Raw genomic sequence first — 24,830 nt, 5'->3', positions numbered from 1 at the left:
CCACATCACTCCATCTCTTCTCAAGTCCGTGCCACGCCCGTTTAGCTCCATCAATCCGGCCGAACAAAAGCTGTTTGGGCATGCGGTGATTGGGCATGCGGGCTACATGCCCAGCCAACACAGCCTTGCCTGCTGGAGGAGCTCGCCGATGGGACTTTGTCCAGATCTTTCGAGAATTTGTGAGCTCCTCACACAATCCAGCCTGGTTAAACCTAGGATTGATCGTAGGCAGGCCAGCCTAAATGTTTCTAACCGGTGAAGATGCTGCATTAGGGGGGTCCACGTTTCGCAAGCGTAGAGGGAGGGAATGACTGTGGCCGAGAAGACCCAAAGCTTCATGCGGAGCGACAGACCAGGTAGCTTCCACACGTTACACAACCGATGAAAAGATAATGCCGCTCGACTAATTCGGAGTGAGACCTCTGTTGTTAAACCGGAGCCGATCATGAGCACACCGCCCAGGTATGGGAAACTCTCCACTCTCTTCCCAACTGCCCCATCACCGATTGGGAGTTGTGGGGGTGGAGTGCCCGATGGCACAAAATACCCAGGCAGGTGCTTCGTTTTGGTGGGGCTGATGGTAAGGCCCCACCTCTTAGTGGCACACTCCAGTTTCAGCAGCAGCGCCTCCAACTCTTCCTCTGAATGAGCAGCAATTACCAGGTCGTCGGCATACATAATGTGGTTGACCAATAGGGAGCCATCCCTTGACCGCACCCGGGCATAGATCAGCCTCCCATTATATCTGTACCAGACGTAAATTGCTCTGGTACAGCTACTGAAGGCTTCACGAACTATGTGGTCGAAATAGATGTTAAATAATGTTGGAGCCAGAGGACATCCCTGTCGCAGGGAATGGCTCTGACTCCCGGCTACGTAGTTTTACCCGGGCCTGCTCACCATCATGAAGGTCCTTAATGAGTGTGAGCAGAGGGTCAGGGACTCTGAAAGCACGAAGAAAAACCCAGAGCCCAGGCCTACTGATGGTATCATAGGCCTTGACCAGGTCAATAAAGCAGAGATGTAGGTCTTGTTGGAATTCCCTCCACCTCTGCTGTAGCAGACGGACAGAAAATATGACATCTGTGCAGGACCGCCCTTTCCTGAAACCGCATTGGGGATCCGCAAGCCTCTGCTCAGCGTACCTAGCAAGGCGATGTTGAATAATCCTTGCCAGGACCTTTCCCGGCACACTGAGTGAGATGCCCCTGTAGTTGTTACAGTCTGTGCGGTCCCCCTTCATAAAGAGGGGGACCACCAGGGCATCCTTCCAATCCTGCGGAACCCATCCAGTGGCCCAGACTGTTGTTATGATGTCATGTAGGTCAGTCTACGCACAAACGCAACCCTCCCTCAGCATTTCGCTTGGGAGATCATCTCTGCTCGGTGCCTTTCCTGGTCTCAGACTCTGGATCGCCCTCAGTACTTCCTCAATGGATGGTACCTCAGCCAGCCACTCACAGGGGGTGACTTCCTCCTCTAATATTTGAGGCACCGCATCCTCAGCAGGGTCATCCCCACTTTGTCCCATGATGTTTTCCAGGCTGAGGGATTCCCCCTCCCCCAGGACCTCACAGAAATGCTCAGCAAATCTGCAAACCTGTCCCTGGGGTCGGAGATTGGATCACCCTTCGTTCCCCTAATGGTGGTGTAGTGGGTATAAATTGACGAATAAACTTCTGATGAGGCAACACGATATTTATTGTCTTCCTTACAAGTCTCTAACACAAAGGGTATATCGGTCCCTTTACCCGATACCTGGGGAGGTATGGCCTCCGGATTATGCGGGCCCTATCACTAGGTACCCCGTTACCCTTCGTGCTCCGGCTGGGACCCTAGGAGAGGCTATTTGACCTGACCGTACCCGGTCCGTGGGTCCTGACCACTGGCCTCACTGAGCTCCAGCCCTTAGAAGGACAACGGAGCTTGGGGTCCAGAGTCCTATCTTCAGCCCAGGTCTTCGTTCGTCAGCTTGCAGATGACTGAGCCAGACCTCTGAGAGGTCCGGCTTATGGTTCGTGGCTTGCTCCGCCCTAGCCACGCTTCCCTTCTAGAACGTTCTGGAAGGTGACATCATCCCCCGGTTCCCTCCTCCCGGGGCCCCGGGGAGTGTGTCCCAGGATCCGTTTGCTAGGGTTTGTCGTTGGCCCCTTTTTGGGCCATGGACATTAGCCCTGGCGTGATAGCGCTTCCGCCCCCTATTGACGATAAGGGGAAGCTACCAGCCCACAGAGTGGTGAGTGACGATTACCCCTACAATGGTAATAGGTGTGGCGCTGTAGGTTACTTTTTTGATGGAGTTAAATAGGGATTTGTGATCGCGGGCAATTGAGGCAGACTCCATCTCCTCAGCAACCCGCGACCACCACCCATCCTTGCAGTGCCTCACGGCTCTCCGATCCTCCGAGCGAAGGCTGCGGTAAGCCTCCTCATTCTCTGACGTGGGATGCTGTAGACGATTAGAGTGGGCCTGTCGCTTTTTCTCAAACATCCTGAACACCTCCTCTGTCAGCCAGGGTCTCTGGGGAGGTCTGGACCGCGTACACAAAGCAGCCATTGCAGCTGCATGAGTCACAGACCTAAACCTCGCCCATTTACCCTCGACATCAGGAGGAGTGGGGGACGATGCTGTCTCACTCACACTCACTCACAGCGCGAGGCCGACTCATTACATCTCGCGGAGGATCGCGCTGCGGAACAAAAACAGTTCCGCGGTTTCAGTTTGCAAGCGCGAGTTCGCGTTTTAAGGCGATGGGGGCCGTCCATAAATGACGTCACACACCTGGGGAGGGGGGGTCAGACATTTGTGACGAGGGGGGGGGGGGGTTTGAGAAATGTGACGTCACGTCAAAATGCGCAACTTTAAATATAGACAACATGTTCTATTTAGTTAAATAAAACTTTTTAATAAATGTTTTCTCCTACAACATCAGAGTGCAGCGCCACATTAAATACAATGACAATAGTTTAAAGCGATTTGGAACATGTTTTATTTTCAAAATGAAAATATGGTTGGGGGGGGGCAGAGCTTTGTGACGTCATACTTGAGGGGGGGGGGTCTGACTTTTTGTGACGCCGTGTGACGAGGGGGGGGGGGTCAAAAATCGCGTGGCGTCATTTATGGTCGTGATATATTATTTTTTATTTTATTTTTCCTACCTACGTGACTTTACCGAAAGAACCAAAGAGTACTTAGTTGGGTGGATAAGGAGTGAAATAGTAGATGATAGGATCTGCACTATTGAGGAGTTCTGTTATAATGAATCTGTTGTAATGAATCTTACGTCACCTTAAGTATGCCTTTGTGAGTACACTCGTGACACGGGTGTCATGCGCGCGACCTTTGTCTTTTGTATCAGATGTGCGAGAGCAACTCCGCTGCGAGTCATGGTGGTGCTGGGAGAATTGCCTTTACCATCGATGGCACTTCACCAGCACCCGTCTCGACCCCACCTCAATCCGGTAGAGTTACAAGAGCGAAAAAACTCATCTCTTGTGACGTCTGTGGGAAAAAATTCCAACTGGCATGGTGCCTAGAATCCCACGTAAGAACGCACAAGGAGACCCGTGAGCAATGGGGCAGCATATGCGGACAAAGCTTTGATCAGCCAGGGAAATTCAAAAGGCATATGAAGACCCACGAAAAGTATTACATGATAAAGGGTGCACCAGGCTTGGTGAATAACGGCAGTTTTGCCAATGCGGTGTTGAATCCGATAGAGTCACTAGAATCTGATAGAGTCACTAGAGTGAGAAAACGAATCTCTTGTGACGTCTGCAGGAAAACATTCCAACTGGCATGGTGCCTAGAGTCCCACATGAGAATGCACAAGACCGGTGGTGAAAGCTGCCACATCTGCGATCAAAGCTTTGATCAGCCCTACAAACTCAGAAGGCATATGGAGTAACCCACGGAAAGAACTCAAGGGGCGCACGTGGCATGGTGAATGACGGCAATTTTGCCAATGCGGTGTTGAAGGTGTGTCAGAGCTACTCGGCTGCGAGTCATGGTGCTGGAAGAAATGCCTTTGCCATGGATGGCACCAGCAGCTCCAGCAGCAGCAGCTTGTCGAGTCCTGGTGGTGAGGAGGCAGAGTTGCAGACAATGCCACCTTCTGCAAAGGGCGCACCTGCATGCAACGAAGTTATTGCTATCACAGCAACCGCGCATGGAACGAAGGCGCCTGTTGGGAAACGCCACGCCTGACCAGCGCCCGTCTCGACTCCACCTCACTCCCATAGTCACTAGAGTGAGAAAACAAATGTCTTGCCAAGTCTGTGGGAAAGCATTCCAACTGCCATCATGCCTAGAGTCCCACATGAGAACGGACAAAGAGACCCCTGACCAATGGCATCTGCGGTCGAAACTTTGATCAGCCAGGCAAATTCAGAAGGCATATGGAAACCTACGAAAAGGACTATTGAATATTTCTTTGCTGTTCTATTACTGACGCTATCAACAGAAGGTGTGTACCGGATTAATTGCACTTGTGGCAAATGCGATGTTGGGCAAACAGGACGAATGATCAGCACGAGACTAAAAGAATACCACAGAAATATGAAATGCTCACAAATACAACTGTCAGCAGTAGCAGAACACGCGTGCCCACAAGGACACTCAATTGATTTTGATAATGTTGAAGTTCTGTGCAAAACTAGTTACTACTGGCCAAGATTAATTACAGAATCTATCTAAATTTAAAGAAATAAAAATAACTGCAATCGTTTGGATAGCTACCGACTTAGTGCTGCATGGAAGAGAATCATCAAATTACCGTTTGTACGGCTATTTTAGTACACACAATGGACACTAAGTACAAGATTAATGGGCTAGCATAATGTGCATGTATAATGTACGTTGATTCATTAATCCCCCCCCCCCCCACTTGTGCGCTCAAAGAGCTCACAAGTGTTGTCATCACATCTACGCCTCTATATAAGGAATTAAACAGGTGGACTTCTCCCAAACCTTGCTGTTGCCTGATGAAGCTAGTTGTAATTACTGAAACGTCGTACTCTGATAGTAAATGTTGTGGCTTGGCTCTCCAACACACCACACACCGGTGTGCTGTACTAGTGATGAATTGGCATGTTCTGTTTACGTGACAACCCTTACTAGTTGGCTGTCGGGTGGTGGCGGGTTTAACGACATATTTACGCGATCCAACCCATAAAACCTGTATTATGGATATTTGTCGCGAAAGCCTACGTGTTAAACTGCCATGTTTTTTTACGTCTATTGCTGTATTTTCTTACGTGCAATATATTTAATAAACCATATTAATTTATTCATATTTTTGTTCATAGTTATATCATTGTTGCGCATGCGGTGTGGTCAGTGGATATTGTTCAGTGGGTCAAACCGAGACAAATATTTTTGCAGCAGCTGTGGCTGCACATTGCAACAGCGCATTCCGAATGGTGTAGAACGCATCGCCCATAATCTGTATCTGTGTGCAAACACCAGGTATGGTTGGTATGAAACACGTTTGGTTTTAAATGAATAGAACTCGAGCTTCAGCCATATTGTTCATTATAGACCCCACTTTGTAAGAAATAATCACGCAAACCTTGCGCCTGATTCATTTGAGTCGGTGTGCTCATGAGCTACAGGGCATTTGTGGCAAGGTGTTAATGTACCACAGATTAGCACGGTTGGCTACGTACACTGCGAAAGAAGTTCAACACATATTCTTTGGGTCTTTCCGTAAAGTCACGTAGATAGAACAATAAAATAATAAAAATAAAGTGAATAAAAAAGTAAAATATATCACGACGTTTCGATCGCAACACAAGCAATCGTCATCAGGAGAAAAATGATGAAGATTGCTTGTGTTGCGATCGAAACGTCGTGATATTTTTATTATTATTTTGTATTCACTTTATTTTTATTAGTTTATTGTTCTATCTACGTGACTTTACCGAAAGACCCAAAAAATATGAATTCCTGCAGTCACGAAAGCTTTAAGTCAAGATTCAAGTTCAACACACATTCATACATTTTGGAAAGCAAGTATCCTTGCACGTACAATGCACTGGACCGCATGTTCGTGTTAAGTAAGTCAGGGGTTTTGTCACTGCCTACCCTATGATATAAATAATCTCAGAGAATTCAATTGCAAGTGTGCAATCTCCCTTCCGGTGGACATCGAGGATGAGTCATACCCTGGCTTGCCAGGAGGCAGTGGAACACAATTGTGGAATCTGTTCCATCTGCACGGGATAGAACGTTGCCCCCTTGCTCACATTCGTTCGTTTTCTGCGAGTGTACTGGTTTCCCCCCACATGTAAACACTCAGTAAGTGGCTGCAAATATCGGAATGTAAAGAGAACCGCAGAGCTTGGGCGATTGTTGGGAGTGCCGGCTCACCGCCTGGCTGCTGTCTCCCCGCTCGTCTGTGGGAGACATATAGAGGTACTGAATTAGATTTATATTCTCTACATAACATGATTCCTATCTACACAAAGCACTCACCGCGTGGAGTACAGCAAGTGAAATTCCACGAAATAAAAAAGAAACGTACATGACCATAACAGAAGTCAATGGGTACAGCTGTGCATACACGTACACACATATACACGATTCCTACTGATGGTTGGAACGATTCACCACTGCCGGAGAGTCAAGGAATTGTCATGATTCAGGATCATGAATGCAAACTGTCCCCGTTCTCAAACCTGAGTACGATTTAAAAGGTCAATGAACGCCTTTGTCGGAAGCAATTACTTCCCCATGTCACTGCGATGGGCAGATTCATGCCGTTGAGTCGGCTTACACATTGTCAGTAGACCCCCCATACACAAGCGAACGCATTTGGGTTAACCCCTCCTCCCCCCTCCATGCATACATACTAAAATTCATACTAACAGCTACACCACCACTCCCCACACGAGACGAGCACGTGACTCGGTGTAAATGGAGCCGGAGCGCGAATAAACGTGCCGATGCCTCAAGTACAGTTGCCACCATTTCCACGACAGAGAAAACCCAGGCACATTTCTCAGCGAGCCCAGGTCTATTGTTAAAACTGTGCTGTTCACGGTGATAAAATTCAACCACAGCTATACCCGGGGTACCAGATCTTGGCCCAAATCAATTCCTGCTGCCACCCGAACACTGTCCGGGGGTCAAACGCGGACAGGTGGCAGCCCCAGTCGCGAGGCCACATCTGCGCCGACTCACGGTAAACGTGTGCAGGGCCAGCAGGAAGAGCCCCGGGATCTCGGAGCGCAGCCACTGGTTCCACGCGCTGTCTCGGTCCACGTCCTCGCGTGACGACGACACTTCAAAATCACCTGACCGGAAGGAGGGGGGTGGGAAGGAGAGTAAGAAGGTACGAAGGGGGACCTTCTAACTCTTTCACAGCGACGTGTTCTTCGCGTGCGTCACCCTGCAGCCAACCTCTCTGCTCTCGTGTGTGAACGTGGGTCAGTTTGGTTTAATCGTTCAGAATGAATGGGGCATGACCCTGGCCCTTGTGCAATTTATTATTTTCCATGAGATAATACCAAACACATCATTCATGTGTGTGTGTGTGGCCTGCAAGCAAAACCTACATGCTCTCGAGTCATATATCGGGAGCAGTCACAGGTGGGAAAGCATTGCCGAATTCCTAGAAAGGCTCAGCTCTCTCCAACTTATGTTGAAAGCGTTTATGCATTAGTTCTGCCCGTACCTCTTTGTGCCTGTGTAGTGGGCAGGCAAGTGTGGTGGAGCAGCAGGTCCAGCACACGGCGTGTCCAGCAGAGGAGAGGAACTCCCCGTGGCCGTGGCCGGGGAAGCAGAGGTCGGCGGCGCTGGGAGCGGCGTCAGTTGCGCGGCGTCTGTGGGAGAAGGCACAGGCCTCTGCTGAAGATTATCATCCGCAGACACATCACACGGCTTGGCAGACACGTCACACACTCGGCCCTGTGATTGTGGAGGTGAGACAGGTTCGCGCGTGGCAACGAATGGCTTGTCGCTGGACAAACATCGACGGCAACATCGGGAGAACGCGGCACGAACTCGTGCAGAGTTTCTGGCACCGTATGAATTTACACTCCTTGTAGGTATGTACGTTGAACCTCTTTCGCGCCGTACGTCAGCCAGCCGTGCTAATCGGAGGTGCAGATGGATGCCAATGAAGGACGTGGAGCAGAGGTTTCAAAATGAAAAAAAATGATACAGAAATTACACAAGTCCAGGGGACGTCACCAAGGCCGTGTTATCCCAGACTCTGACAGAGCACAAAGGAAGATTGGCAATGACAAAAAATGGCTTCATAACTATCATTGTCAGGTGGCACACTTGCATCTTCAGTCTTCAGTCGGCGTCAGTTATTTAAGAATGCACGCATGATGCGTGACACCAACTAAAATGGCATCGATGCTGACTAATCACATCCTCTCCAAGATGTAGAACTCAAGAGACGAGGATAGCCTCTTCCAAACAGGACTACCCTTGACAATTGAGTTGTCGCCTGGGTAAAAATAAAATGAACTAGGAGATTTCAACTTGGAAATCCAAACCATCGCACCAACAGTAATGGACGGAATCCTACATGAGGCGCACACTGCAGGAGCTTCAGGTGGACTCTGGTACCTGCTTTAACGTCTGTGTGAGAAGCATCTTCTCCCACTGAAATTCAAACAAAGTTGACAGTTAGACAGGACATGTTTTAAAACATCCGCAGTAAAATTCAAGTATGTATACCATTAAAGCAAACTATTTTTTATTTACCAGGTAAGGCCCATTGAGAGCTATATAGCTCTTTTTCAGAAGCGACCTGGCCACAAATTATAGCTTAACGAAGTGGCTTATCACGTGGAAATTTACAGCAGCCAAATACTATAAACGCATTACTTACAAATAGCTCACAAAGCGGTTATCCTCCCACTACCCTTGGGTTACCTCCTGTCCCGGTCCAGCCGAGACAGTCTGTGAATTGGCATCTGTGTTTGGGTGGCATGAATTAATTTGTACCGAGATCTGGTGTCGGTACTGTGCTGAACTTTACTACTGCATGGTTGTTGACAGACCTAGACCAACTGAAACATACAGTGAGGGAAACAAGTATTTGATCCCCTGCTGATTTTGTACGTTTGCCCACTGACAAAGAAATTATCAGTCTATAATTTTAATGGTAGGTTTATTTGAACAGTGAGAGACAGAATAACAACAAAAAAATCCAGAAAAACGCATGTCAAAATTTTTATAAATTGATTTGCATTTTAATGAGGGAAATAAGTATTTGACCCCTTCTCAATTATAAAGATTTCTGGCTCCCAGGTGTCTTTTATACAGGTAACGAGCTGAGATTAGGAGCCCACTCTTAAAGGGAGTGCTCCTAATCTCAGCTTGTTACCTGTATAAAAGACACCTGTCCACAGAAGCAATCAATCAATCAGATACCAAACTCTCCACCATGGCCAAGACCAAAGAGCTCTCCAAGGATGTCAGGGACAAGATTGTAGACCTACACAAGGCTGGAATGGGCTACAGGACCATTGCCAAGCAGCTTGGCGAGAAGGTGACAACAGTTGGTGCGATTATTCGCAAATGGAAGAAACACAAAAGAACTGTCAATCTCCCTCGGCCTGAAGCTCCATGCAAGATCTCACCTCGTGGAGTTGCAATGATCATGAGGACGGTGAGGAATCAGCCCAGAACTACACGGGAGGATCTTGTCAATGATCTCAAGGCAGCTGGGACCATAGTCACCAAGAAAACAATTGGTAACACACTACGCCGTGAAGGACTGAAATCTTGCAGCGCCCGCAAGGTCCCTCTGCTCAAGAAAGCACATATACATGCCCATCTGAAGTTTGCCAATGAACATCTGAATGATTCAGAGGACAACTGGGTGAAAGTGTTGTGGTCAGATGAGACCAAAATGGAGCTCTTTGGCATCAACTCAACTCGCCGTGTTTGGAGGAGGAGGAGGAATGCTGCCTATGACCCCAATAACACCATCCCCACCGTCAAACATGGAGGTGGAAACATTATGCTTTGGGGGTGTTTTTCTGCTAAGGGGACAGGACAACATCACCGCATCAAAGGGACGATGGACGGGGCCATGTACCGTCAAATCTTGGGTGAGAACCTCCTTCCCTCAGCCAGGGCATTGAAAATGGGTCGTGGATGGGTATTCCAGTATGACAATGACCCAAAACACATGGCCAAGGCAACAAAGGAGTGGCTCAAGAAGAAGCACATTAAGGTCCTGGAGTGGCCTAGCCAGTCTCCAGACCTTAATCCCATAGAACATCTGTGGAGGGAGCTGAACGTTCAAGTTGCCAAACGTCAGCCTCGAAACCTTAATGACTTGGAGAAGATCTGCAAAGGGGAGGGTGACAAAATCCCTCCCGAGATGTGTGCAAACCTGGTGGCCAACTACAAGAAACGTCTGACCTCTGTGATTGCCAACAAGGGTTTTGCCAACAAGTACTAAATTTTGATTTAAAGCTTTCGTTACTGCAGTAATTCATATTCTTAGTTCTTTCGGTAAAGTCACGTTGAAGGGAAACAATAAAATAATAAAATATATATTTTGTATTGTTTTATATATATTTTATTGTTTCCCTTCAACGTGACTTTACCGAAAGAACTAAGATTATAACAAGTACTAAGTCATCTTTTGCAGAGGGGTCAAATACTTATTTCCCTCATTAAAATGCAAATCAATTTAGAACATTTTTGACATGCGTTCTTCTGGATTTTCTTGTTATTCTGTCTCTCACTGTTCAAATAAACCTACCATTAAAATTATAGACTGATCATTTATTTGTCAGAGGGCAAACGTACAAAATCAGCAGGGGATCAAATACTTTTTTCCCTCACTGTAGGTCTGGGTTTGATCTCCATAGTGGAAAAGGTGGCAACCCGAAAACTAACCCAAGCCCTTCCACATTTAACGATAAACACTTTCAAACCGAGTTCGCTCGGAAATGACCCCACTAAACTGCACGTATGTAAACGTTTGACTTCAGTGGTTCCTCCGCCGCGTGCGAACGATGAAGTGCACGGCCTCTCGTGATGATGACCTCACACCCGCATGGCTGCACGAAAGGCGGTGCTGACGAGCATGAGGCAGGTGGAAGAGGCAAAACGAGGAGGCAAGATTGGAGTGCTGTAGTCGGTGGGGTATAGTGCGGCCTATTTCCGAATGATTGATTTATGTAGAAATGAAATTGGTCATGAGTCCGTTACTTTGTAAACGTAAGCATGTATCTACTTTAATACCAAGTCTGCAGGGGTGGGAAAGATGAGGTGTGTTCATTCTGGTGGGCAAAGGGAATTTAGACACTCCAAGTTAAGTCTGGTGGCATACGGATGAAATGCACCTTACTAATGTAAATAATAATGATTATTAATCCTTCTTCTTCTTCACTCCCACGGTGTTTCCAACCAGGGTTAGGCAATGTAATTATCTGACGTGCTGTACACTTGTACAGTGTTACTGAATTATTGTATCATTATGAATTCAGTGCCCCTTCTGCGACCTTTCCCTAGATACCCCTCTTGTGTATAACCTGGCCTGCTGACGTCAGAGCCGTAAGCCTCAGATCCCTTTCCCTGCCAGAAGCCAGCGCTATACTGTTACATTACGATTCTATGCCACTACACAGGGACACCTCTACTTACGAACATTCGACTTACGAACTTTCAGAGATATGATCAAACCTGTCCGTATGTCCAGTTTCCTGTTCGGACCGAGAGTCGCAAGTTCATGGTGGCATCTACATCTGCAGAACGTGAAGAACCAGAGGCAACTGTCAAAGCCATTCCCCGTGTTTAGTGTACAAGTCGTAAAACGTGTTTGAAATCGACGGGAGTAAAGTTGGACTCATGAACAAATCGACTTACGAACAGACCTATGGAACCGAACTCGTTTGTACGTACAAGAGTCTGTATATGGTGGTCACTCTGAACAACACAGACCCAGCCTCCTTTTTACTATTTTTGGTCCATTAGGACATTACCAGATGCATCTTTCTGTGATAACGACCACACAATACACATTAGACGAGTCACAACAGGTCACGTTTAATAGTCTAAACTTGTCTGGAGTAAGTCGCATACGGTAGACATTTCTGCACATTTGCAGAATTACATGTCTATGATAAAGGAACCATGTGTATTGCATTACACAGGGGTGCTTGATCATGTGTGGATGCAGATTCCCGCAGCAATACAGGGAATAGGTTGTTTGCAGCGCCACTGATTAATAAGAATCTTTTTTATATCCTGGAGGAATCCGATGAGCTATGAAGATCTTTTTCACATATGTCCAGTAGGGGCGGGTCAGCGAGCTATTTCCAAAACCGATGAGAGGCAAGATGGAGAAAATGTAAGCAAATTGCTAAAAATACAAAGTACATACATTCCTGCCAATTTGTCAACAAATGCAAGCTTGGGCAATGTAGAAACACAACAACCACAGCTCCAGACCACGACAAGACTCCACAAAGTCCCTCAATTGCATTGCATTAAAATTGAACGTTTAATGAGCGATATTTGAAATAGCGTTACCAAATGACAATATTCCCTTCGAATACCTGACTAATGAATGAGGCTAAGACGCTTGCAGTAATGTTCAAATATGCATCACAAGCCATTCAGAAGTGGTAGGCCTCACGTGACCACAGGGCACCACAGTGGCAATATGTTAACTACCTCGCCTGGTACGCAGGAGGCCATGGATTCAATCCGGACCCTGTCGCCTGCTGTATATTTTGAGGTTGCATGTCTCTCTCACTACATTTAGAATAAACATCACGCGTTTAGAGTATTTGGCCTCTATGCATTTCCACGGGATAAGCCACTTCGTTGAAGATAACATTTGTGATAGCCAGGTTGCTTCTGAAAAATAGCTCCATAGCTCAGTGGGGCCTCAAACTGGTAAAATAAAAAATATTGTTCATATTCTTGGTTCTTTCGGTAAAGTCACGTAGAAGGGAAACAATAAAATAATAAAAATATAAAAAATACAATTCTCACGACGTTTCGACTGCAACACAAGCAATCATCATCACCTGATGATCATTGCCTTCAACAGCCCCCTGAGCAGCATGGTGAGGTATGGCCATACAACCCCCTTGATTAACACGGCATGGGGTAGGGAGATCTTCAAGCATGATTACATTTACAAAGGGCATTAAGTGTTCAACAAAAATGAGTACATGAAATCTTTGAGTAAACCGCCATGAACCAATTCAACAAGACGCAATCTCACCGACACACCACGAGTTTCACTGACAACCACCGTCTTTTTTGCAGGCAAACATCTTGGTCAAAGACCACATCAGTGGCAATATCAGGCTCACGGATTTTGGCCTGAGCATCAGCGAGACCTGCCCAAGTGAGTGATCTAGCTGCCCTGTGAATGTGTGTACGTGTGTAGCAGCATGTGTGTGTGCGTGTCACAGTGTTTGTGGGGAGCGGTGGTGTTAACGGTTAGCACGCTGCGCTACAAGCCTGTTTAAGCTATATGGGGGGGGGGGTCTTTGTCTTCGTGCTGTGGTGGCGTGGTGGTTAGCACCGCTTAAACAAAGTGTGGTAGTGACACTGATACCCTTCAAACGTTACATTTCGTCAATCATTTGGCCAGGATTTCAACTCTCAACCTCCCAGGTTTGAGGAGGGTAGTTGTCAAACAGTAACCAGTAAACCGCTAACAATTGTCATAATCGATTGCTGGTATTGAAAGTCTGGAGCCAGTAGACAATCCCATTGGAATTTTCGTCGCGGATGGCTGATTTACGTGTGATTTACATGTGATTTACGATTGCAAATGTACAGATCTCATGGCAGCCCTAAGTCCCTTTGTCCTCATTCCTCACTTAACCTTTTCCCGTTCCGAGACGTCTGCACGTTACAGGGTGGTGGTAGGCGTCCCCGGTTCATCACTGAATCTTGAAACGCGCAAAGCGGCTCGGCGTTAATTTTATTCAGAGAGGCGTCGCAGCGCCGTTGCTTTTAAAGAAGTTGTTACTCACCGCAGAGAACTCTCGCGACACGACAGCTGCACTCTATGATAGCTGGCACCAGTGTAATGAAAATAATTTACATTTCTAAGTGCTACCCAGCTGATACACGCATTTACGTGGGCGATCTTTGTCATTGTGCATATTTTGAGTGCCATACGTGACTGCGTGTGCATACCCTCATCTATTCTGCACTTCACAAGTACAGATGAATAATGTGCAAGTGCCACCTTGTTTGGTCACCTGTCTGTCCGTGTGCTGCTAGGAGCTTGGTGTCTTGGCTCGATATGATACATACCCCCGAAATGTACTTTGGGCTCCCGGTCACATGCAGCGCGGACATGTGGTCACTCGGATGTGTGGTGGCCGAGATGCTCCTCGGGAACCTGCTCTTCAAGACAAGCTCGGAAGACCACATCGGCTATCTCATCCAGGTATCTGACGCGTAGGAAAACACCATTGCATATATATCCAGTTGGTTATAAGGTCCTGCTGTTGAGCTACAAGGCTGTCAGTGGGTTAGCCCCACAATACTTACAGGAGCTGATCCACTCATGTACACCAATGAGGTCCTTGAGATCTTCTGATCTACTCAGTTTTCTGAGGTCAAATCTCGATTCCTGGGGGCGATCGGGCTTTTTGCCAGTGCAGCTCCAAGACTATGGAACGCGTTGGCCTCTGAAAACAAGACAGAATTTTTAAAGCTATTTAAATCTCGACCATGAAAACTCACCTTGGTAAAATGGCCTATTCCCCATAGTTTTGGTCGTCTCATTTCCTCGTTTTGGTCGTCTCATTTCCCTGCTTTCCATACACGGGGCGCATTGGGATCATCGAATTAAATGCGCCTTACAAATATTAATTATTATAATATATACATACTGATGAATTCTATAATTTTTATTGTAACAAACCTCGTGCCCGATACGGCACCACCAAACCGGGCGTCATATTTCCCATGGGACCGTTCCAACTGCGCCATATAAAGGAGGAGGGAGGGTTTAATTCGAATTTGAACCAACGATGGAGTCCACGATAAACAACAACAGCAGCAGCAGGGGGTTGGTTATGACTGATGGCGCACGACGATCCACCAGCGTACAGACGCGCTGTGCGATGGCTCATGCGACAAAGCTGGTTACGTGCAGGGCTGTCGTCATCCTCTGGGCCCTTCACTGGTCAAAAAATGTCGCTCAGCTGCCGGTACACGGGAGAGGAGTGGACGTGTTCACTGCGTGATCACGCACCATTTGCATGAGTAAAGGAGTAAAGAGAGATTTCGGGTTCATCGGTAATACCAGAGAATCAGAGCGTCAGGCTGATGTCCGTTGGAATGATTACTATTGTTATGATTATTGTGGTTTGTTGTTAATCCCCGAGGCTTTCAGAGCCTGTGTTGGAGAGCAACGAAGCCGCACGTAGTAAACACGTCATCAATTAAAGACCAAATATGTATGCTTCGCCTGATGATAGAGATAAATATCTGCAAACAGTATGTACAAGAGCAGGCAAAGTTCATTGTACATCGACGTTTCAATGAGACAAAGAGCAGCGTATGTACGCTCTGTTCACTCGAGCGACAGACCTCATCCAACTCATCCCTCTTGTGATCTTGGTTTCAGATGTTGGGGCTCCCACCCAAAGCCATGATTGACGCCTCGACCCACAACATCATCTCCTTTGGTGAGTGGACAGGGGGGTGGTGAGGTGGTGGTGTTGGAGTTCGTAGCTGTTGCTGCTGCTGCTGTCACTGCCCGGAAAGTCATGGCCGTGCAGCCGCGTGTCTCGTGCTCTGTGCTTGAATAGAAAGGCATGGAAACTGCTTCGCGTAATTTAAAAATGAACTGTGCTTTATTTGGGTTGAAAAGTCACAACGGTCTTGGCAACGTACTTGTCAGTACGTGTTGAATTAGTGCGACAGCAAGGAGTCTTATAAAAAAAATACTTTAAAGGAACGGTAATATTTAGGTAGCACAGTATATTTGGAAAACCCATAGGGATTTGCAATCCAAAAGAGGACGTGTGTATTAATTACATGGAATTCTGGCCATCACATTTTTCATGAAGATGAGTGGCCGTTTTTTTTTTATTTCAGCATGACTTAGCACAATTTTTAAAAATTGTGTGGCAGATGCGACGGTTTCCTAAATCAGCATAGAGCAGTTCTACCATAGTATAAAACAACCACAGAGGACAACCCTCCACACAAACTGTGGGTCTTTGATTGAGAAATATATTATGCTTAAAAGCACGCTTGTACAACAAATTACCATCCTCTCCAAGTGATGCAAATAATAATATAATTCTAAAATAAACATCAAAGTGTCTCCTTGCTCAAACAAGTATCAGGAGGTTCTCGTCTCCTCCGGTGGCCCAGAGTTGAGAGTGGGACTTTCACTTTCACGCTTAGGAGTCATCCTTTCCACACGACTACTGCAAACGTCTCACAAACGGTTACAAATTTTATCGACCCTGGAGGGATGACAGGCTGTAGTCGACCGCCAACATGGAATCATATTTGCAAACATCGCAATTGGAGGGTTAAGGACCGCCGCCGCATTGTACTGATCGCCACAACTAATTCAGTGTTTCTCTCTTTTTTTCTCTCCGATAAACAGACAAAAAGAATCGCCCCGTCGTCAACGGGAAACGGATCGTCCCGTGCTCCATGTCTTTGAAGGCGGTTCTGGGAACCCGCAATCAAAAGTTCATCAATTTTCTCCGCGGGTGCCTTCAGTAAGAGACTTGTTACTCTTGTCTACATTTCACCTCGTACAAATGATTAAATATAAATCACTTTGCGTCTTCCATCAACATTACTGGAAACGATCTTAGACCTCACGTGTCGTTTGGGCTAGGACTACAAAGTTTTGTGTCACACCGGGGCATCGTTTCTTCATCTCGTCGCTTTTTATAATAAATATCGTTTCTGACAAAAGTGTTGAGGATGGAATTGCTCATTTCACCCCAGACCACGATTCAATGAAGCGATAGGAATAGGTTTTACCCTTTTAACTGGCACAAAAACTGACACCTTTATTCAAGGCATCATGTTTGCAATGACCACAACACAAGCAGTCAAAATGCAAACAAAAAAGACAACTCTGATAATATGCACTGTCCTTGAATTTGATTGGTCCACACCCGAGACAGCTTTTCTTAGAGCCTAGTCTCCATTGGTGTTGGACCAGAAGACGCCAAAAGGCGTACAACTCAAAAACAGCGCACTATCAGAATATTGAGGGCTCGGGGTGAGCATTAACATTATGAGACCTCCTTTGCCAGAAACAAGATATAGGAATAGGTTTTACCCTTTTAACTGGCACAAAAACTGACACCTTTATTCAAGGCATCATGTTTGCAATGACCACAACACAAGCAGTCAAAATGCAAACAAAAAAGACAACTCTGATAATAATATGCACTGTCCTTGAATTTGATTGGTCCACACCCGAGACAGCTTTTCTTAGAGCCTAGTCTCCATTGGTGTTGGACCAGAAGACGCCAAAAGGCGTACAACTCAAAAACAGCGCACTATCAGAGTATTGAGGGCTCGGGGTGAGCATTAACATTATGAGACCTCCTTTGCCAGAAACAAGATATAGGAATAGGTTTTACACTTTTAACTGGCACAAAAACTGACACCTTTATTCAAGGTATCATGTTTGCAATGACCACAACACAAGCAGTCAAAATGCAAACAAAAAAGACAACTCTGATAATAATATGCACTGTCCTTGAATTTGATTGGTCCACACCCGAGACAGCTTTTCTTAGAGCCTAGTCTCCATTGGTGTTGGACCAGAAGACACCAAAAGGCGTACAACTCAAAAACAGCGCACTATCAGAGTATTGAGGGCTCGGGGTGAGCATTAACATTATGAGACCTCCTTTGCCAGAAACAAGATATAGGAATAGGTTTTACCCTTTTAACTGGCACAAAAACTGACACCTTTATTCAAGGCATCATGTTTGCAATGACCACAACACAAGCAGTCAAAATGCAAACAAAAAACACAACTCTGATAATAATATGCACTGTCCTTGAATTTGATTGGTCCACACCCGAGACAGCTTTTCTTAGAGCCTCGTCTCCATTGGTGTTGGACCAGAAGACGCCAAAAGGCGTACAACTCAAAAACAGCGCACTATCAGAGTATTGAGGGCTCGGGGTGAGCATTAACATTATGAGACCTCCTTTGCCAAAGACAAGGTATAGGAATAGGTTTTACCCTTTTAACTGGCACAAAAACTGACACCTTTATTCAAGGCATCATGTTTGCAATGACCACAACACAATGCTCACCCCGAGCCCTCAATACTCTGATAGTGCGCTGTTTTTGAGTTGTACGCCTTTTGGCGTCTTCTGGTCCAACACCAATGGAGACTAGGCTCTAAGAAAAGCTGTCTCGGGTGTGGACCAATCAAATTTAAGGACAGTGCACATTATTATCAGAGTTGTCTTTTTTGTTTGCATTTTGACTGCTTGTGTTGTGGTCATTGCAAACATGATGCCTTGAATAAAGGTGTCAGTTTTTGTGCCAGTTAAAAGGGTAAAACCTATTCCTATATCTTGTTTCTGGCAAAGGAGGTCTCATAATGTTAATGCTCACCCCGAGCCCTCAATACTCTGATAGTGCGCTGTTTTTGAGTTGTACGCCTTTTGGCGTCTTCTGGTCCAACACCAATGGAGACTAGGCTCTAAGAAAAGCTGTCTCGGGTGTGGACCAATCAAATTCAAGGACAGTGCATATTATTATTATCAGTGTTGTCTTTTTTGTTTGCATTTTGACTGCTTGTGTTGTGGTCATTGCAAACATGATGCCTTGAATAAAGGTGTCAGTGTTTGTGCCAGTTAAAAGGGTAAAACCTATTCCTATATCTTGTTTCTGGCAAAGGAGGTCTCATAATGTCAATGAAGCGATTTTAGAATGCAGCAGGCACCTGACTCCCTCCGTTTGCCTCCTTGGCAGGTGGGATCCCCAACGTCGCCTCACACCCATGGAGGCCCTCAACCACCCATTATTGTGGGGCGGCAGGGCCGTGCCACCACAAGCGAACTTCCCGCCTTGCCCAGCCATGGACACGGAGCCGGTGGCGGCCTGCAGCCTCTCGGCAGTCCTCCGTCTCAGCCAGGGAAATTTTCAAGTCCCTGCTGCAAGCGAGCAGACTTCGAAGTCCACTTGGTCAAATCAGAATACTGCAGGCTCAGTTTCTGTGAGCGAGTGGGATTCGAACTCGGATTGGGGAATGAAGGCGGAGCGGGGAGTGGAGTCGGTGGGTGACTGTGTGGTAACACGCCTGTCTGAAAAATTCCCCAATCAAAGTGGTAGCACCAATGACGTCATCGCGGAGGAGAAGGAGATGGAGTCGGCCACGAGACAAGAGTGAGTCTCCACGCAGAAGTGCACCTTGAGAAAAATATGTATTGGGGAGGTCATTCAGACAAAGTGTCTCCTGATATAAATTAGCATATAGCAAACACCATTGATCATCATAAATTAGTTATTTGAGTAAATCACACATTCCTATAGCAAGGGCAAGTCTATTCATATTACAACCACTGTTGATTCCCACAAGGTGGTATTCACGATTGAGAGGAAGTAAAAAACATTGAGGACACATGAGATTTGGGTTCTGTATCAGATGAGACAAGTTCTGTATTGTAAGAACGGGGAATCTGTTTCATGAGGAGTTGTGAAATGAGGATTCTGTAATGGCATTCACCTCTTTAGTTCATCTCACTTGAAGATGTAAATATCCCAGGGCTCCACAGGATGTAATATCTTATCCCTAACCTCATCTCCACCAAACTGCAGCTAAATGCATTCCTAGTAAAAAAAAGATATATCTTAATTATAAATATATGAATTGCACTGCATTCCACTTGGAGGTGCTGCGGTTAGAGCACTCCACGATCACTGCATGCTTGCGAGTTCAAAATCCAGGTCAAGAAGGTTAACAGCTTATTTATCAACCCGAGCTATAGTCAAATAATGAATCCCATTTTGTGGGAAGTCAACAGCGGTCATCCAATTATACACCACCATTGGCTCCTGTTATAGGAATGTAGCATTCCGCTACTGGCCATAGTGAGAGATGTGTGGCATCCTCCTACCTCGCATTTGAGTGGCCGAACACATATGAGGTGCAGTACAGCAACCAGTGTAAGCACAGCCGAGAATGCACGATGGGGCAGACGGTGGCATAATGAATAAGCGAATGTGTGTACGTTGAAATAATTTTGCACCCGTACGTAGCCGATCGTGCTAACCGTAGCCGACCGTGCTAACTGTAGCCGACCGTGCTAACGATGGCGCGTGCGTCCATTTGCCAGGCGGGGCCCTGCTCTCCAACCAGGCAACAACAACAACGAGGAGGATGATGATGATGCCGTCGACAAGATTGGGCCAAAGGCGTCACGCGGGCCTGCACGGAGATTCTCCCGCCTGAGGCGGAATATTCGGGGGATTCTGCGATTCATTCGGGAGCACTGTTTCTGTTACCGTGACGATACCGCTGAATAAATCCTGTCATGCGGCTGGGCCCTCCCTGCCCTGTGTACATATTTTTCAATGTTACTGTCGTTTTTGTCTCACTTCTTTCTGGTCTAATGACTCCAAGACTCACGGTTTAAACTGAAGATCCCAGTGGTCCTCAAAAATATTTACGGGGACTCCTTCACTTACAAACATTCAATTTAGAAAGTCTCAGAGATACGAAGAAACCTGTCCATATGTCCAGTTGCCTGTTTGTACCGAGATTCATAAGTTCAACCGCCACGCAATAGATGGTGGTGGTGGCATCTACATCTACACAACGTGAAGAACCAGTGGCGTCTACGTCTACAGGAGATTATACAACTCTTAAAGCCATTCCCTGTGTTTAGTGTACACGCCGTACAACATGTTTGGAATCGACAGGAGTAAAGTTGGACTTACGAACAGACTTCTGGAACCTAACTCGTCCGTAAGTAGAAGAGTCCCTGTATATGGTGGTCACTGAACAACGCAGACCCAGCCTCCTTTTTACGATGTTTGGTCCATTAGGACGTTGCCAGACGCATCTTTCTGTGCTGACGACCACGCGATACACATTAGACGAGTCACAACAGGCCATGTTTAATACTCTAAACTTGTCTGGAGTAATTCGCATACGGCAGATATTTCTGAAAATTTGCAGAATTACATGTCTATGGGAAAGGAACCATGTGTATGGCATTACAAGGGGTGCTTAGTCGTGTGTGGATGCAGGTTGTTGGCAGTGCCACTGATTAATTAGAATATTTTTTTCATCCTGGAGGAATCCAATGAGCTATGAAGCTCTTTTCACATATGTCCAGTAGGGGCGGGTCAGCGAGGTATGTACAAAAACGATATGAGAGGCAAGATGGGGAAAATGTAAGCATGTTGCTAAAAATACAAAGTACATAGATTCCTGCCGATTTGTCAACAAATGCAAGTTTGGGCAAGGCAGCAACACAAGAACAGCACCAGACCACGACAAGACAACGCACAGTCCCTCAATTACATTGCAAATTAAAATCGAAAGTTCAATGCGCGATATTTGAAACAGCGTTACTACATGGCAATATTCCCCTCGAATACCGAATGAACGAGGCTAAGACGCTTGCAGTAATGTTCAAATATGCATCGCAAGCCATTCAGAAGTGGAAGGCCTCGCGTGACCACAGGGCACCACGGTGGCTGGGAGATGTTAACTACCTCCCCTGGTACGCAGGAGGTCGTGGGTTCCATCCCAACCCTGACGCATGCTGTATATTTGTCTGCTATAAATGTCCACGTGACGATAAGCCACTTCGTTGAGCTATCATTTGCGATGGCCAGGTCGCTTCTTAAAAACTGCTATATATGCTCAGTGGGCCTTACCTGGTAAAATTAAAATAGTTTGTCAATTAGTAAATAAATGAAGTATATAAGTTCCAATTTCATTCATACATACATTTCCAAGCTTGAGAAAGGCAGTAAAACAATAGCAAAAACAGCCACAGTCCACACCAGGAAAACATACAGTGCCTCGGTAAAATTATACTTTAAAACTGAACTGTTGATACATTAAGAATACAAAAAATAGTTTAGTTAAAAATAATTTGGTTGATAAGGACCTGGGTAGTGATCTGCGATTATTGAGTGGGGGTTTGGGAGTCGCTGACTGGGAGGAGTGGGAACGGATGAAGCCGGATCTGCCACGCGTTGCGCTCACCAACTCGAGCTTCGCCGGGACAGCAACAAACGAAGAGACGGAGAGAGGAGCTACCCCGGGTTTACATCGCCACGACTCACGACGCACACAACACACACGGCACATGCCCAGGGGGAGGAGGGCGATGACCACCCCACAGTGCGATAGCTACGACTCCCCTTTCATTTAGTGAGCCATCCTCACACAACGCTGCACGGAGTGTGCAGTGCTATCAATGAACACGGCACTACCACTGCACGGAGTGTGCAGTGTTATCAATGAACACGGCACTACCACTGCACGCGAGCAATCGGCTGCTTAGTGAGTTACACGGCACGGTACGGAGCTATTAACGCGACACGAACCACAGCGTGTTCCCGGGGTACTCAACTACCTTAGTTTTTCAACTACCAGGATTACTCAACTCAATATTTAAAGAGGCGCAATGCACTGTGGTGAATACGAGACAGTGGTCCTTCATAAATAACATCACCAAACAGTCTTTAAAGAGCAGCATGCGGCACCGGGAGACGCAGATTGCCAACCCCTGAGCTATTCTATTCCTGCGCATGAGGGCAACATGTTCAGGAGCCATAAGCCAATGTCCGAGGTCTGCTGGTCATGACGAGAGGGCTTCATGTAGGGTTACTATTCCTGCTCCTCCTGTTGTTTGTGGAGTGACTCATGCAGCCAGCTGTGGCTCTAGGGTTTGGTGATACGTTATTTATGTAGTTTATTGTTAAAAATTCAGTCACAGTTCCTATGATCACTGTTACATTGCATTTATAGCTTTATTTTGGTGATTTCTAAAAGTTTTTTGGTTTGGCCATGTTTTTGTTTATTGTAGTACGGAGTTAGACTGATGGCCTTAATCTAAGTTTTCTTGTTGTTGTTGTTTGTCTTGCATCCCACTGGGATTTTTGCACACAGCGTTGGTGTACGGTGCTATATCAGGAATATTTTGACGTTTTTTCCTGGATTTTCTGTTTGCACATGCACAAAGTCACTTTAAGATGTTTTCTTGTTCATGTTTTTGTCTTTTTTGTTTGTTGAGGTTGCACCCGATTCAAGAGCCGAATGGCTCACAGGGCTATACCAAATAAATGAAAACTAAACTAAACTAAAACTAATCCGTTGAAGGAGCACAAACGACTGTGTTTCACAATATCGTGAATAGCTTGGGTTGGATGGTCACAATCGCACTGTGGCTTGACTTTAATTTTCTATTGCGTCGTTTCACGTTGTACGATCTGTTCTGGATGACCACAGTCAAACACTGGAGAGTTTAAAATTTTCCATTTGTGCATCAGGTATCCGCATCTGCCATGTTTTGTGCAGATGCGGTTTAGGGGGACCATGATCTTCGTGGAATATCAAGCCCAGGGATCTTCTGCGTTGGGTTTTTCACAAGGTGTGTCAGTTCTTTTGAACTTACACTGATCATGTCGACTCTCTGCAGTGGCAATGTGAAACTATTAAAATAAAAAGCGATACAATTTTTTAGAAGTTGATTCTTACACGTGCAATTCAATACATGAATTGTCAGCTGAATAATACATATTAATCGATTTAACCGATGTATCGCGCTGTTACTACTAACTAGCACAACTCTTTATAACGATCACAGCATGTATAAAGTAAACTTTTAACTACAAATATATATGTCCTGAAGTAATGATGGTTTATTCAAACTGTGTGCAATATCAAGCAACTTCGGAATGATTTCTGAAGCACTGCTGCAATGTTTGGTGCACTGCGATACTAACGCGGCGATCCGAGTTGGATTCCTAGCCATGGCTAACGTCAGTGGTGACTGATATCTGAACAAGTCCTGAACCTAATCCGCGCCCCCTTCACCAAGCGTGGTAAAGTTTGGTGCAACAACCCCCATGACCAAAGCAACGTGGCGAGGCCTTCATCAGGCAGTGGACTGCCAGAGGGGTGTAACACACACAATCATCAGTTTGTCTCGACAATCACTTGCCTTGAACATTGAATCCTTAAGTTACATTACCAATGGCATATTGGTGTGGCTCACTGACCCTTTGATGTGAAAGATTAAAGAACCCAAAGTGTCTGTCGCCGACTCAACAATTTTGAGGAGCGACCCGTGGCGGTCAGGCAAATCACGAGGTGTGCAGAGGGGTGAGGAGGACACTTTGGAGGGGGCTGCCAAACCTCGAGTCGCGAGCACACAGCGCCGTCTCCTCGTACAAGACGGCGCACCGATGGGCACCGCCGCTGCTGCCACCGGGCTTGGCCTTCTGCGCCAGTTTTACCAGGTTGGCCATGGGGCCGTGCCCAAGGTTGCGGCAGGAATGCACGCCGTAGTGCTGCCCCACAGCGCAGTCCACGGCCGGCAGCTGCAGAGCACACAGCCAACAACAGAGAACTGGAACCCTCTCTCTTTCGTTTGGAGGCGGCCGGGTTGCTAGCAGCCCTTTTCCACTGGCGCATCAGATCCGTGCCAGCGCGTAGCACCCCCACGGAACGGGTGGTTTTCCATTGGCTATTTGCTCTGCCGATATAAAATCAAACTGTATACGCCGCCCTTACAAGACCTCTCAAAATGGACCAGGGGCCAAACAGGTCCAGAGGTGGTGCTAATAATAAAGTGTTCATTGCGTACGACGTGAACAGCGTTAATATGACTGCACAAATTT

Source organism: Petromyzon marinus, chromosome 37 (genome assembly GCF_048934315.1).
Source record: "Petromyzon marinus isolate PM22_M1 ecotype Great Lakes invasive population chromosome 37, UKy_Petmar_22M1.pri1.0, whole genome shotgun sequence".
Taxonomy (NCBI): Eukaryota; Metazoa; Chordata; class Hyperoartia; order Petromyzontiformes; family Petromyzontidae; genus Petromyzon; species Petromyzon marinus.
The sequence above is the reverse complement of the archived record's forward strand: the minus strand, read 5'-3'. Positions refer to the sequence as shown.